A 16,324-nucleotide genomic window follows, 5' to 3' on the forward strand; every position below is an offset into this window, starting at 1 on the left:
AAAAGTTTGGTCTTCTTCATAGAAAGGAAATCATGCAGCCTTCCCATGCCTTCTAGTGTCCTCTTAGTAGATCCTTCTGTGAAACTTTCTGTCCTTCCTGGGCTCCTTTGTGATTTAGAGCTTGCTGAGTACTCATCCCCTGCAATGGGGAAACCTGTGCTGCTGCCTCGTGCCCTGGGAGCCCTCAAAGGAATGAAAAATGATGAAACACAAGAACTAGAATCTGGCTAATTGTTGACCCAGAAATGCTTCTGTCAGCCCAGCGTTCATCTTAGCCAACCCTCTTTGCTGAGGAGGATTTGCAAAATATCTCAGTTTGAAGGAACTTTCCTGGACTGAAATGGAGATGGTTAGAAATATTGCTCTTTTTTATTTTTTATTTTTTCCCAGCATGGCATCAGATGAGTGTGGGACCATTTTCTGCTTGTGCTATTGAGCTGGTGACTGTTCAGTGAGGGATATGAAACTGGAAATCAGTTAGCGTCAAAGAGCTTTGTAACAGTAGTAGTGCAAGATTCAGTGCTGGCTCCTTTTCCAAACCATGATCCTATGACTCATTCATGCAAAATGCATAAGCAGTTGCTGGAACAAAGATGAGACCTCGGGACCTACCCTTTGCCCCCAGATATATGTGAGATAGATAGATTCCTGCCTACTTAGGAATCAAAACAATGCTGATGCTCCTCTCTCTTTGAGTCATGACTTGTATCCGGACCATGGATGGAGCCCTCCAAGGATGAATGAGTGAATCCAGAAAACAGCAGCTAAGCTCATTTGTCCCCTCTGCCTGCCCTTAAGAAATGCCCTGTCACATGCATACCTTCCTCTGTGAACTGCATCTGAATCCAACTTAGGTTTCACTTTTCCTCAGATAATGATTTAAATACTTGTGGCTTACGTTGTCACAATATAACATACACTGCTATGAAATGCCGTGGAGATGGGTAGGTATAGATGTAGGAATTGTGTGTATATTTATGTGTACAGACAGTTGTGTAAAAGCCAAAATAATATAGTCAAAACAGAATATTTCAGAATACCTCCTCTAAATATGAGGTCCTGAGAGTTTACCTGTTGGTTTCATTCTTGCTGTACTGAACTTGGCCATCCATGAACATTTCTAGAAGTCTCTGAAACTGAGCTGCACATTGTAGTCCATAAAGGAAGTGATGTGGAATCTCATGCAGTGTTCCACATAAAATATAAAACCTGAGAAAGATAAAATCTGTCCTGTTTTCCCTCTTTTTGGAGCATTTTACTAAGTTCAGAAGAGTATTTGTGAATTCCTCAAGGAAGTTCTGAGTGGTATCAGGGTAGTGGAAGTTGGTTAAAGTTTAGCTTGGTTTAAACCACCAGGATACCAACAGAAGTACATCTACATGGGGCTATGAACTGGTTTGAATGAAGTCTTTTGAAAACAGAACCAGTGAACATTTCCAAGGTGCATTGCACTTATTTCAGGGCAAAATCACAGTCTTTCCATGATGGTCACTGCCTGGCTTCCCTCTCTTGGTGGAGAGATTCCAGAGGTGAGGACAGTTATACCAACCAGCTGACAGAGCTTGAAAAGCAGCTTTTTCCCTCCCTGCAATTCTCCCAGTGCCAGCTTAGAGCCAGTAAATCATGGAGGAGCAGAGCTCCCGCTGCATACATATTAATGCTGCCTCTAATCCCCCTCAGTCATTTTGGAGGAACTAAGTGGAAACTCTGATATCCTGAGGCTGAAGAGTCGATCTTTCCTCCCCTCCTCCTTCATGGTGCACATCTGGCTGCTTTGCTGGGGACGAGGTGGGAGCAGCTCACACGCTGATGACAGCATCGTGGAGCAACCATGGAGCAAAACACAGTGGGTTTTAGGAGGAGGCATTGCCTGAGATGGCACCCCTATGTGTATAATAAAAAAAAATAAACTGTTGCCATGCAGATCTTACAAATGATGGCGTGGGAGAAATCAGTCCTCTGCTTTTGGTCAAAGAAAATAAGGCAGAGATCCTCCCTTAACCTGCACCACTTTGATCACAGGCACACATGGGCAGGAGAGGGACATCCCAGTCAAATCTAAATTAAACCAAATCCAATTTTCTAGGAGAGAAAGAGAGAAAAAATATATTGCTTCCTTTTTTTCTTTTTTTTTTCTCTCTTTTTTTTTTTTTTTTTGTATCAGGATCCTTTTTTTTTTCCCCAGTTGGTTTAATTAATATTCATTGGATTAGATGGGCTCTACACATACGTGCTCCTGTTATCCCTCCTTCTACAATGCTGCTTTGCATGTAGCTGCCACCAGAGGCTCATTTTGAAATCACTAGACCACAACCTCCCTCCTATAGAGCAAGAGACCACCCGAGAGCCTCCTCCATCAGATTTGGGATGCGCCACTGAGACCCGACAGGAGGGAGCTGAAACCTGTTGGTGAGGCCCTTGAGGACCTTATAAGTCTCTTTGAGTAGGGGGTTGGTGCCTCCTTACCTAGGGCTTCAGAGAGATGTGCAGGAATATAGGATGCATCTACCTTCCCTTCCATTTTATTTTTCTTTTTTTTTTTTTGCTACCCACCTCTCTGTCTGGACACATTTCTTTCCTCCTGAAGACAGAGAGTGTCTTTATTTTTTTTTTTTTTTTTTTTTTGTGGGAGTCTTGCATCTTTTTTTTTTTATACAAAGTGGGTATTTTCAGAGGACTTAGGCGTCAGCCTGCAGGTGTGCTGAGACACCAGCTGGCCCATCATCCAAGCCACTTCATCTCTTGCTGCCCTCACTGTCCCTTTGTTGCCTATTCCCCGGGACCACAAAATCTCTGGATTCAAGACAATCCTTTTCTTCACTGTTTGTAGAAGATCTAGTTAAGATTTCTCCACAGGCTACATTTATACAAATAAGCTAAAAAGCAAACAAACAGAAGAAACCCCTTTGGACCACTAGCTAAGATGCTACCTCAGGTGGCTGCACACCAGCTTCCTGTTGGGAATACCCATGGCTTACGCTAATTCCCAATTCATGACAGGGAATTGTGCAGAGGAGTACAAGCTGGCGTGGGCTAAAACCATTTCTAGAGTCTTTCTAACAACAAAATGCTGTAAGCAGCTAGTTTCCCATGCCTGGGAATGTTTCTGTACTGGGTAATTTTCCATACAGAGGTAGCTGCAGGGTAGCACGCAATAGTCAGGCTGGGTTGGTGCCAGCACTGTGGTGCTGCTGTAATGCAGGAGAAATGACTTTGTGGTTAGGGCAGAGGACTGGGGGGTGGATATAGGTTCAAACTGGGATACAGATTTCTATCTGGGATTAATCTAGCTTTAGTTATCTATCCCCAGAGCTTTGCAACTATTCCTCAGCAGAAAAAAAAAAAAGGGACATTTTTTTTTCCCCTCCCTTAAAGCAGCAAAAGCTATAATAGAGATGGCTGAAGTAGACTTGAAGTAAAACACATTTTCAAACCCAGATACCTTCATGCACAGAGGGACCTAGACACACTCCCAAGCCTTCTGCAAGATGTAATCCATCCCTGTCTGTCACATCCCATTTGACCAGGTCTGCTCTTCCTAACCACAGTGTGGATGCGCTGAACCTGAGCTACAGGTGAGCAGCCAAGAGGCAGATCACTGCTGGAGACCTGGTCCTTTCACTCGCAACTTCTCCACCCTGCATTGTCTCCATGGTCTCTCTCCACCCTGAATGCAGCTCATCTGCTCAGAATAACTTGTCACCTTCCCTTAGCTGAGCAATACCCAGCCCTGACTCCATGTTCATGGGAATGGGGTATGTTGCTGGTCCTCTGTTTTTATTCTTTCCAGTTAATTTAACCAGCTTGGTGTTGGCAGGGGAGCATTACAAAAAGTAGCATAAATAATGGCGCAACAGTGGCAGGTAGAAGGGATGATTTACTGGGATATAGAGGATACTATCTGTCTATTCTCCCTCTTTTGACCTTAGAAATGTGTGTCCTATACCTTGGGCTCTGAAGAGGGACTGTATACTTTCACAAAAGACAACTGACCCATTGCTTACAGCTGAGTCCTGCTGGGACAGGTGTTTCTTCTTTATTCAGGTGTTTGAGGTGGGCTCTAATTAGATGACTGATGCAGAGAAGAGTCCAAAAACCAGGGTGAAAATTCCCATGGAGAAGCAGGCACAGGAGAAAGTTGGATGCCATTGGCACTTTTGGTCTGATAAGGTGAATATGGAACATCTGGAAACCTGCGGGCTGCCTTTTCAGGTAGTAGAAAATGTCCAACACCAAGGCTGTCCTGCTTAGAGGTAACATCTAAATAAAAATGGGGGTAGTCAGAGCAATTACACGGGTCCCAGACCATGGGGAACAGCGATGTTGGATCTGCTGGTGATGTTACCCCATCTTGAGTATAGCTTCACCCACTCATACTGTCTGTGAGATTGGCTTGCCGTTAAAGTACGTAGAAAACAGGGAGACTGGGTCGATGATTAACATTTTATTTCGAGTCCTGCCCCAGTTTTCCTTCATTATCCTGTGCGTACCATGGGTTTGCTGGAGCCAGCTCCCCCTGAGATCGTTCTGCATCTCCTTCCCACTGAGACTGAGAGATAAGGGGTCCTACCTATTCTAACCTGCACTTCTTACTCATTTCTCTGCCTGGGATACAGGTGTCTTATTCCTACTGAACACTCAGGGAAAGACATGGAAGTTTTTAGTTGTGAGTGGCAAAACAGATCATATCTTAAGGAGGGAGGGTGTATTCACAGGATGGGCACTTTTCCCACCTTCCCTTCTGCCAGAGTCAAGCATATTAACATTTCACTTCAGCAGCTGTTTCTTGGGTTGCAGTGGGTGCTACCATTCATATGTAGATCATCTAATAATCCAGGGTCTGAAGGCTCACTCCGAGTGTCAAAGATTATTTCAAAACCAACCTAGTGGAAAATCATATCAAAAGCGGAGAGAGAGGGAGGTGGGTTGGGGAGGAAGAGAGACATTAGAAAAAACAACCATATAAAGATGGCTGTAATAATTTTTTCCTCAAAATTGCTGAAAGCAACTGGCTTTGTCTTACCCGCTCTCTGAGCTGCCACCAGCAGGACCACCTCCTTCCTTAGGTCAGAGAGGGACTCGGAGCAGGGAAGGATGAGAGATCTGTCACAGATAAATTGCCTTTGTCAAAGGCTTCTGCACATGCTGAAGAAGAGAGTGGTCCAAGAGACCTCACCGGACCATCGTGCAGCAGCCACATGAACTGAGGAAGGAACAGGAAGGTGGGCTGGGGGGAGCTTGGCATGTGACGGCTTTGGACTCCAAGGTCTTGGCTTTCTGCACGGCTCAGGTGCATCTGGACAGAGGCAGGCAGGTCAACAGATTGCAGTTTCTATCTGATTTTCTCTAGGGATAGGCAGTATTAGCTCTAATGGGAAGGTAATCCCACTGCATAGACCTTTTTGCGGTGTCCTTACAGCAGCTACCAAGTGTGCATGGCTGTGTATGGACAGTCTCATGAACCTTTGTATTGCATTGCTCTGGGTTTCTTTCATGCTTCTTTTTATCAGTGGACTATGAGCTCCTCCATTGGTTTTTTTTTTGGGAGGAATTGTATGAAAAGCCCAGGGTGAATATCCAGGCTGTGATACAAGGCCTGCATCCTTATTGCCATTAGGGGAATTACCATCTTAGACGTAAACTAACCCTCACCCACCTCACATATGGGACAAGGTTTTCCTGAAGACTCCACAGGTGGTTCAAATGCAACCCCCGGCAAGGACTTTGCTTAGCAACATAAGCAGATAGATCTCTTTGGGCTTCCCTATTGTTTCCTATTAAATGTAGTGTGCAGGGCATGCTTGGGTACCCTTCCCCTTTATATTCTTCAGTCATGCTCTGCAACATGGTATTTGAAGAGCCTCCTGGAGTAGTAGAGCTGGAGGAAAAGCAAATTTTAGCACTATGCATAGCTCATCTGTCCCCATCACTGGTTAAGACCAAACTGTGGTTAAGACTAAAACATTTCTGAAATCCAAATATTTGAGGCACTGGACTGCTTTCAGGCAAGGACTCCATAGGCAGAGACAGGGCAGGGATGACTAGGGTTATCTGTGACATATTCTAAGGGAAGCAGAAGCTTTCTTGAGATCAACTCTTGCTCAAACCACAGTTGGAAGTACAACTACAGTAGTCTACAGAATCACAGTGTCTACAGCTATGGAGGCTGCACAGAGGACAAAGTTAGTCATTTTAAATGAAAATATCCATCACCTGAGGCCCCCTTCATGACAATCTCTTGTGCAAAATTCCTACCTGAAAGGTAGATGCAAAGAAAAAATTGGATTATTTAGTTCTGGGGGGGATTAGAAAGCTGTTAATTTGTGTAGCTAATGAAAGAATCCTGTATGTTTTTTGTTCTGTATGAACTTTGTGGCAGAAATCTGAGCCATTTCAAACAGAATACTTTCTTTCTGCAAGCTTCGCTGCTGACAGTTGCCATGGAAACTCAGCCCACTCAACAGCCAATCACATGAATGGATTTGTTTTAGTAGTAGTTGTAATATTAGCATTATTTTTGGTATAAGAGCATGATCAGTGCTACCACTTATATTCAAATAACCCCCCAATGTAGTATCTTTGATACGACGCCTACCAGTGCCTGTTACCAGTGTCTGGATGGAGAACTGCTGGCAAATGTGTCCTGAGCAACTAAGAGAAAACCTTTTTTTTATATGATATGATCTATTTGCCTGTTGCTTTCAGGTCCTGAATCCCTGTGTTGAGAGGGAGGGGACAGAGCTATGAATTTCAAATTGGCATGTGAGCAAATCTGATGCTGAGCCACAGAAAAGGAAAAGAAAAAAAAAAAAGAGAGAGAGTGGTGGGGAGGTAAAAGTGGGAGTGAGCATTGTAACAGCAGCACAGATAATGGGGAGAGCCGGGGGACTTGATGAGGAGAAGATTAATACCGAAGGGAGAAGAGCCTGTGCTGAAGTGCCGTTTGTCATACTGTTTGCAGATCTGGTCATGCGACTTGCAGATGTGCTCGTTGGCCATAACAAATTGAGCGCGCTGTACATCATATCTGGAAGAGCAGATCCGTTTGCAAGTGACAACCACTAAGGCCCCTTGCTAGCAGAGGAGGACTTGAATGAAGAGGCAAGCTGAAGCAAAGGATGATAAAATGAAGTCTCTAAGCAGCAGAATAAAGGTTTATGCCATACTGGGCAGTATGTTTTCTGTAGAGAGAGAGAGGAAAAAAAAAAAAAAGAAACAGAAACAGAAAACAGGTATCTGAGCACTGGCTGTCTCCCTAGCCACTCTGACATTCCTGTTTTCATTCTTCTATTTGATAGACAAGTCTTCTATTTGATAACAATCAGGTTAAAACCATTTCTATTCAAAAACACATTGTCAAAGGGCACTGGTAAGCAGAGACCCACCTTTCTCAATGCAGAAATTCCTACCAGCACCATCATCTGCATCAAACAAGAGGCTGTTAGACAGAGCAATGGGGATCTAGGAACCCAAAGCATTTTATATGCTTTGTAGATCAACATCACCACATTGACCCTACTGAGATTTCTTTCTCATTTTAAAGGAGCCAGTACCTGAAGATTAATACCCATGATTATGACTTGGAGAAAATTGAACATTGAGTATAATTATGTATAAAAGCTCCCCTGATACAGAAAGAATGATTTGGCTTGTGGATTAAAAAAAAAAAAAAAAAGGAAAACAAAGACAATATCCTCTTAAGTCAGACATTGCAAATGTTTATTAGAATTGCTATTGATTAGTAACTATGGCGAAGCACTAAGAAGCTCTTCTATGACTTTGACATAAAGAGTAACTAAAAGAGCTCATCGTAGGATGTGTGATCTAGATTAATTCTAGCAGGATTCATGCTACTGTTGTTCAGGTGTTTGATCCCCTTTGATGTCCATACAAGTAGCTACTGGCAAAAACTCCTCCAGACACTCCACTGTAGCTGGTAACCTTGAAGTCACAGCAGCTGCCTTGGAGCAGTGCAGAGATGCACCTGGGCTTTCTGGAAGTGAGGTTTTTCTGGAGCATCCCGTGTTGTTCAGGATGGCAAAATATGTGAAACATTGCTGCAGCCTGAACTGGCAAATCTGACACTTGGCACTTAACCAAGCACCACAGTAATGAACACGACTTCCTAATGGCTACCAAACAGAGAAGAAATATCCAAAAGAGGTAAATCACCAGCATGCATATCCCATAACACAGATGTTTCCAGAATTCCAGAATTTTTGAAACAGCAGATCTCTATCACAGATCATTCAAAAAAAAAAAAAAAAGATATTCGGGATCAGCCTGTGGCTTTTTTTGTTAATGAATTTGTGAATGTTCCAAGAAATCATGTTAAATTATCACTACTGCAGAATGAGCTGCGGTGTCATTGATGACAGCTAAGGACAACTTACCTTTTCTAGTGATATCAGAAAAATGGCTCCATTTTGCTTCGAATTTTTGGACTGTTAATGCATCCCTTCTACTTTCCAGCATGGCAGAAGAGATGGAAAAGGCACTTACAATAACTCAGAGGCACTTACATTAACTTAGCGATGTTTCATCCCATGCACACAGATATGCACCAATCTGCATATGTAATAGAGAGATGTTTCTCACAGCTGAGGAAGATCTTTCAGTATGAAAGTGCATTGCAAGTACTCATTTCAAAGAAAAGATATCAACCTGGGAGGCACAGACTGGATAACAAGTTTGTCATCGCATCAGTTCATGCTGAACACAAAGTAGAGCAGCCCCATAAATCTGAGCCATCTCATTCTAGAACCTTTTCTCCTCCAGTGCTGATGCTAATCTCTGTAGGTTTTAGAGGTGGCACCGCTTGTCAAGGTGGAAGAATTCATTTTTTTTCTTGTTAGATGAAAGCCCTCATGAGTGCTGCTCTTTCTCTCATTTTCCTATAGCCATGGACATTACCCCCTACATCCTTCAGCCTGTATGAATGGGTAGGGTCCATCTCAGCTGGCTCCAGGACATCGCAATCTGAACTAGTCTTCTGAGCCTCATTCTCCCAGAGTGAAAAAGATACTTAAAGGTAATCATTCATCAGACTTATTTTAAGCTTTTGCTTAAAAAATAAGGCTTTTTGTTTCTTTCCATAGTCCGTAAAGCTATCTAGACCACATGGAAAAGTCTACTCTGCAGAAACCTGAGAGCAGATGGGGTGAATTATGAACTATTTCTAAGACCAGAAAATAATATTATGACTTATCTCACTTGAATCCCTGTAATAGTTTCATCCAGTTCATCCAGGTTTAAAGACTGCTGCTAATCACAACACTGATTAGATATTAGGTCCAATCACAAAGGTGCACTTTGACATAGTTTGATGATGTTTCTGAATCGAAGTTTAAAAATATTTATAAAAGGTATCTTTTTTTTTAATAAAACATATTATTTAACAATTACTGAAGGATATGTCTCTCTAATTTTCATCTAGGTAAGCAACACAGATAACTATTGGCATATGTTAACACATAAGTGATGAACAGCTTAAACTATTATCCACAGATATGGTCCTGACGAAGCCATATCTCTTAAGCAGGCTGGAAGACAAATAATGATCATCCAGTAAGCCTAAGTGAAGCTTCCTTAAGCCAAGGGGAGGGGCTATAGAAACCTGGTTAATTAATCAAGTGATCCACATTATAATTAAACCAAAAGGAGAAAAACAATTATCCTGGAAACTGCTACTTAGAGGACATTTTTCTAATGACTTTGTTCCATTCCATTTTTAGTTGTGAGACACGAGATGAGATGAGCTAGATATAAGGCTTTCCTCGTAATTCTAAGCTAAAGATTGCTGGATCGGCTCTACTTAATGATGAACATTACAGAGAGAGAGAGAGAAAGATCTGCGTGTATAAAGCTATATTCCCACATACGGAGTACTTTCTATTCTCTTTTCCCTGCACACTCCATTAAAACAAAGTGCTCTGAGTGTAAAACAGTGGAGCATTAAAGAACCATTAATCATTGCTTTGTATTCCTTGCTGCTAGATGTTAATTTCAATTTACGGTCACCAATTCAGTTCCCCTTCAGCAGTGTTGTTGGCTCTGTTCCTAAAAGCCAGGACAAGGAGGGAAGGGGAGAAAGTCACTTCAGACAGAGCCGAACAGCAGCAAGGTGGGGGTTGCTCTCTTGGGACACCCTTATTCTTTTCCCTCCTTTCTCTGTATTTATGTTGAGAATTAGATTGTCCAGATGGAGGATCTTTCCAGCCCTGCTGAAGGAGACAATGACATTTTCAAGCTGTTAAAAAAAAAAAAAAAAAAGTGCTGATTAATCATGTCTGGCCCACGGGGTAACAATTATCATCATGTTAATTGGTGAAGCTTCAATATGAGGAAATTAGAAGCTTATCTGGTCTCCTGCCAGCCAATTCCTACCTTCTATGGAGATAACTCTTGCTAGTTGCGTAAACAGACTCATGTCTCAGTTGTGGAGGGAGGGATGGGACTTGATTCGCTCCACCAGACTTGTTGGTGATGGAATGGAGAGCTTCAGTGGATTGTGCTGTACCCAGGGACACCCCTGCTCCCTCCTGGGAGGTGGAAGTTGCTATAGGTGACAATGAACTTTACTGCAATACCTCGCTGTGTTTCCCCCACTTCTTGAAGTTATAGTGTCTTCTGATGGTGTTTGGGGTTACCCCAGTCATTCAAAGTTACCATGACTATCTCTGCACTGCAAGATAAAGCCAAGGCATTTAGTAGGCAGGCACACATGAAGGCCCAAGCGTTTTCTTTCACTTTGTCAGTTTTGGCTCTGCCATCTTGTGGCCATATAGCATCCACTTTGTGTTAAGGAAGGAATGAGTATGATATTTGGAGTTATGATGCTGCCTTTCACCAAAGAAGTAGAGAAAACTCTTCTAGATCTTCTGGGATCCCAGCATAGGTCATCCTATTAAATGATAGGTCATCATATTAAATCTATCCAGCCTGAATGGGTGAGTTGGGTAGTACCTGAGTAAGATGCTGAGCATGCTCAGCATCATTCCTTGACTCAGATCTGGTCTTAAAAGTGACAATGTAATGATCAAGCAGATCAAGGATACCAAGATCTGTCTGCTCACAAGATGTGTTTATTCCCAGAGAGGGGCTCATGGAAAACACCAAAACAACCATGTTTCTGTAATGCCTCACTTGTCTTTCAAAGTCTACGAGATCTGACTTTGGTATAAACATATTTCATCCCTTGGCACATCTACACCCACAAGGCACCTACTCTGGATTTCTTGTACTACCAACCAGAGGGCATTCCTTTAGGAAGAAATCATTCTCCTTGCATTCCAGTATTGGCTCCTGGACTTCCCCTGAACCATAGCTGGGAGTAGAAAGTGCGTTGACAAAATATTTGGGTCCAGTAAAGCTATGCTGTCTGGCAGCAAGGTATGCCATGCTCCTCAATGTATTATTTTTCATATGGTGCAAAGGGTATGTACTGCATGACATGGAGCGTAGCAGGAATGTGCTTGAGTGAGCAAGGCCTGTTGGGATAGTGATGAAGCCACAGCTGGTGCAGCACAGGCATCGTGTGTCTCTGGGGAGGATCCTGGTGAAACTATAGTGTCTGAGTGCCTGGATTTCTGCCTGAAGTGAGCCACTGGTTCAGTCTGAAAGGAAGCCTGGAAGTGTGTGTGTGCAATGGGTGCTCAGGAGAGCAGGGACATAGCGGAAATGAGACAGAGTCCACACTTGATTCTGTGCATGCTCTGTTCAGGAAGAAAGAGCTGAAGCAGATTGCTTTGTATTAGTGAAGCTCTCTCCATTACATTTTCCTATAAATATCTCTTCAAACCAGAGATATGGGCCTAGTATGGTGCAACAAGACCAGAAATAACTCTGAAACAGCTCTCGCTGTTTTCAACCTGTGCCTTCTCCAGACATGTGGCCAAGCTGGAACAACTGTTGGAAGAAGTCAACTCTGAGTCCGCAGAGCCAGGAATTCATTAGGCATGGTGCAGAGGAGCATAGGGAAGAAATATCTGGCACCATGATTTCTGTTTAACACAAAGGCACAGATTCTGGTCTAGAGGCAGCGCAGTGTTTGCAAAGGATCCTCCTACCTGTCAGTCCATGTCACTGATAGAAGGTCTCATTAAAGTAATCATCTTTGGAGATTACATTACTTGTGCTCTCAGCTTAGGCTCTGAATTGGTATCAGGGTTTTGGAAATAGTCAGGTCAGTGAGGATGCTGAAGCGTGCATGAGCAATAAGAGGGGTCTCCTATTAACACTGACCTTTGGGGGAGTGAAAGAGAAGAGTGCGGAGAAAAAGGAAAAATGTATATATCAAGACCAAGCCAGTGGAATGTCTCTTGCTTTCCCTGGTTATTCATTGCTGCCTGCTTCCTTATTTACTGTTTGTTTATTTACTTGGAGGCGAGGTGACCTTCAAAGCTACTGCTTGTCACTAGCAGGCTCTTGGTTGCATGTTAATTTTGGCTCAGATACTGCAACCGAGTGTCCCAGGCATACTGCAGTGTAATCTGTGTCTCTCATTTTCTATGTTATTTAAAGGCAGGAATCTGTTTTGAGCAGTCAGACTTGATTTGCAGGCCTAGATAATAAAAGCTGTATGGAACAAGTGGGTCTGATGATGTAAACCCCCCTTGCTTTTATTCTGCTTCAGCCCACTCATATCAGGAACGATATGAATGTCTCTATGAAGGGATTATTTGCAGGTCCCACAGCAGATGTGGAAATGTTCTCTTCCTCCAGACTCTATCTTTGGAGAAAACTCCTATAGATTCAATGAAACAATTTATTCTCATTTTTGCTTTTCTGTGAGAACAAGCATCTTTTCTCCATCCTTTTCTGCCTAGCAAAGAAATGCCCATAGAGGTCTTCAAGGTGAGTTTATAGCCTCAGGAGCAGCAAGGTCACTGCAGCACCAACCACAAATGCATCCAAATTGTGTCTGTGGAGAATAATATACAGTGGGGCTTTACTCACAGTGGCACGATGAAGGAAGGAGGGATTTCCGGGGTAGAAGCCAAAGTAAAATTTCAGATGTCTGTGGAACTTGTGCCACTGCCAAGAAGGCAGCAATGATTTGCTGGCAGCCACATGCCTTTAAGCCAGGACCTTGCAAGCCAGGCAACTTGTGGCAGGGTCTACGCTGTGCCCTGGGCACATCCCTGCTGCGACACATCTCTCAGCCTCTTTATTATTCTAAATAAATAAAATGCTCTGCTTAATGTTCCAGATTAATACAGCCTGCTCTGGAGCAGGAATTGGTTCTGTGTTATTATAAACAAATCACAGCATTCCTCTGTGTTAGATGGATGCCACATTTCACCAAAAGATTGTTTTTTGTTTTTTTTTTTTGAGAGTGAAAACTTATCATCCTGGGTCCCCCTTGTACAATCAGAAAATTCTCTTTTTGTGAAAAAGCAGAGGAAATGAAGGCAGGAAGTGAAGGCAGACTAAAAAAACAAAGGCAAGAAACTCACTTCTCAAAGGGGAGGAGAATCACATGAGCTCTTTGTTTTTCAAAAAATCCTTGCAAACAAAAAGCCGTGGTGAAAATTGTCTGAAAATATTGAAATGTTCCTTACAGCTGTAGATGCCTCTATTGCAAACACGTGCCCCTAACTAGCAGAATCATATCCATAATTTAGGATGAGGAGGCCTCTAGGAGGAGCTATTTCATTCCCTTGGCAACAAGGTGTGCTTCAAAGATAAGAATAGACAGCAAAAATAAGGGGAAAGGAGTTTCACTGAACGTTAGAAAAAATGCTACTACAACAGATGAATGGCAACAAAAGACACAGGCACAGGCTGATCTCAGCTAAATTGTGATCGCTAACTAAGATCTCAATATCCTATTGCTGATACAGAGAGGGGAAAAAATGCAATAGAAAAATAATTTTTAAAAAGTCTTTTTTGGGTATCTCTGCTGAGTAGAGGACTGCAGTCCTTTCCAAGGTGCTTTGTTTCAAAGTCTTGAAGTAATAGTCCCAGGGCATAGAAATATCTCTCTGGAAAGACCAGCAGGAGAGCCTGTCCTGGAAAACACTAATTCTGAGAAGACCAGGCTGGTCCAACGACTTGGAGCAAGGTCCTAGAGCCATGCCCTAGATTAGCCAGAAGAGCTAATGCAACCCTTGGATACATGCAGAGGAACGTGCTGAATTATATAAAACAAGTCATTTTTTTTTTCTTTAGATGAAGGAAACTGAGAGACCTAGATCTGAGGTCTTTGTCTATAAAGAAACATCTGATGCTTGGAGAGACATCAGACGAGAGCAACAAAAATGACTCAAAGGACTGGAGGAAAATATATGACTGCAAGAGATTTCAAACACTTTACTCAATTCAGTTTATAAGAATGAAGCCTGAGAGGTTACCTTGTTATGGAGACAGGACATTGAGAGGGAGATAATAGCAGGGCCTTTTATGCAAATGTAGAAAAGCATATCTCAAGCTGAGCCAGAGGAAATAAAGAATAGACTGAAATAGGGAGGAAATTTAACATGCTGGAACAAGATCCCAAGAAAATCAGCAAATTTGCAGTCTTTACTGAACAAAGTCTGGAAGTTACGCTTTAACTCAACAGAAGGCATAAAAATGAATGGGCTACAATACAAACATTAGATCAAATGACCTGCAAATTCCTGCTTGGGCTAAAGAATATAAATTCGCTAGATGAAGCTAAAGTTCAGGCCAACAGAAAGCCAGTGGAGGTCTTTTCAGGCTTTGGAGCAAGATACGAGGCTCTGCAAGACTTAGTTTTGCAACCTCAGTCTGATAAAATAGAGGATAAAGCCCTCCAGGCATGCAAAGTGATGACCTGGAGCCTGCGGTGTGCTGTTACTGTTATCAGGAAAAAGGGGAAAACAGCTGTTTTGCTGCATGAATAATGGGGTTAAGGGAACCCAAATCTGAGCTAAGGAACCGGAGTGGCCTCCCAGATCATCGGTGTGATGTGTTATGCTGCACAACCACCTTTTCACTTCTTGTTAGTGATGGTCCTGAGAGCCAAGACTAGATTTTATCACTGAGCTTTGTTATATTTGAATCTGGAAATTTCAGCTGGGGTGTCTTTCTTACAAAATTTTTGTCAAATCACCTGCCCCTCCCTCTTCTTCACATACGCATATCCCCCACCTTCAACTTGCAAAGATCTTGTTGTTGAGTGTCCTACCTCCACAGCCCTGTTAGACTCACCTAAGGCCTCATGATCTGCTGTCAAAAATTATAAAGACGTTCCCAATTTCCAAGCTGAGCAGCCAGGATCACATTTGCAATCAGTTTTAATCATAAGTGTAACTGAGTGGATTGCAAGTGATAAGCCCCATCTGCAGGCAGCTGTGATGTAATGAATATGACAGTTCAGAATTCGGTCTGAAGGTTATTTTTGGGGAAGGCAGAGAACCACAAAATTAGCCTCAGTGCAATGGAAAGAGAGAAAGATAAAAAGAGGCAGTGCTTCAAACTCACGTAGTTAAGAGACTCCCTTCTTTCCAGACAAGACAAGCTTAAGTAATCAAAATTAATTCGTGGAGAATAGGAGCCACTGAAAGAGAAGTCAAACAGGTGACCACAGCTGGCATGAAATTTCTCAGGTTGAGAAGGCGAGAGGGCTGAAAGGAAATAGCTACCAGCTGTCCCTGCCTCCATGATCCTGGAGGAATATAGAGCTGTTCTCAAAATATTTGGATGCAGATTGCATAAGAACAAGCCCCTTGGAAGAACATCCAGGCAAAATCACCTGTGAGTAAACTGATGATTTGAAAAGCCTTCATACCTTTAGCTAAATGCAAATTGTAGGCTAGTGAAGTGGCACATGTTGCATGGCAGTTTCTGCAGTCTCCTGCCTCATAGACCTGCAGAGCAGAGTCTGTGTTACTGCTTCATTCCTGCTCTGAGAGGCTGCTAGATGCAGACTAACCTGCAGTCCATCAACCTCCTGCATCTTCAGAAAGAGGATTATGAAGCCATAGAGACTCTGCAGAGCAGTGTGGGACAGGCAGTACCTGATGGAGGTGTTTCCTTCCCACCACGTGGCTAGCACATCTGTAGATAATAGTAATCTCACTATTTTCCATTGCCCTGCACCAAGGACAATGCTATTTGCAAGATCTGGGGTCCTGTTCATGTTCCACTGAGCAGAGACTGAGGTATTTTGACCAGGATTTGCAGCAGAGGGAAAGAGAGATATTAGTTCGTTAGAGAAGTACTATCTTCTGGTCCCAGAATCCATGAACTTGGAAGAGAGAAGGATTTGGATCCTCCTCCCTTTAAGTGTCATGAGATCTGCAGTCTAAGGATGCAAACTCTCTGAATCAGTGATCAGGTCATGAGCTAAGGGGATTTC

The sequence above is a fragment of the Tinamus guttatus genome, unplaced genomic scaffold, assembly GCF_059628265.1.
Source record: "Tinamus guttatus ecotype Peru unplaced genomic scaffold, ASM5962826v1 Tinamus_guttatus_pri_ptg000434l, whole genome shotgun sequence".
Lineage (NCBI taxonomy): Eukaryota > Metazoa > Chordata > Aves > Tinamiformes > Tinamidae > Tinamus > Tinamus guttatus.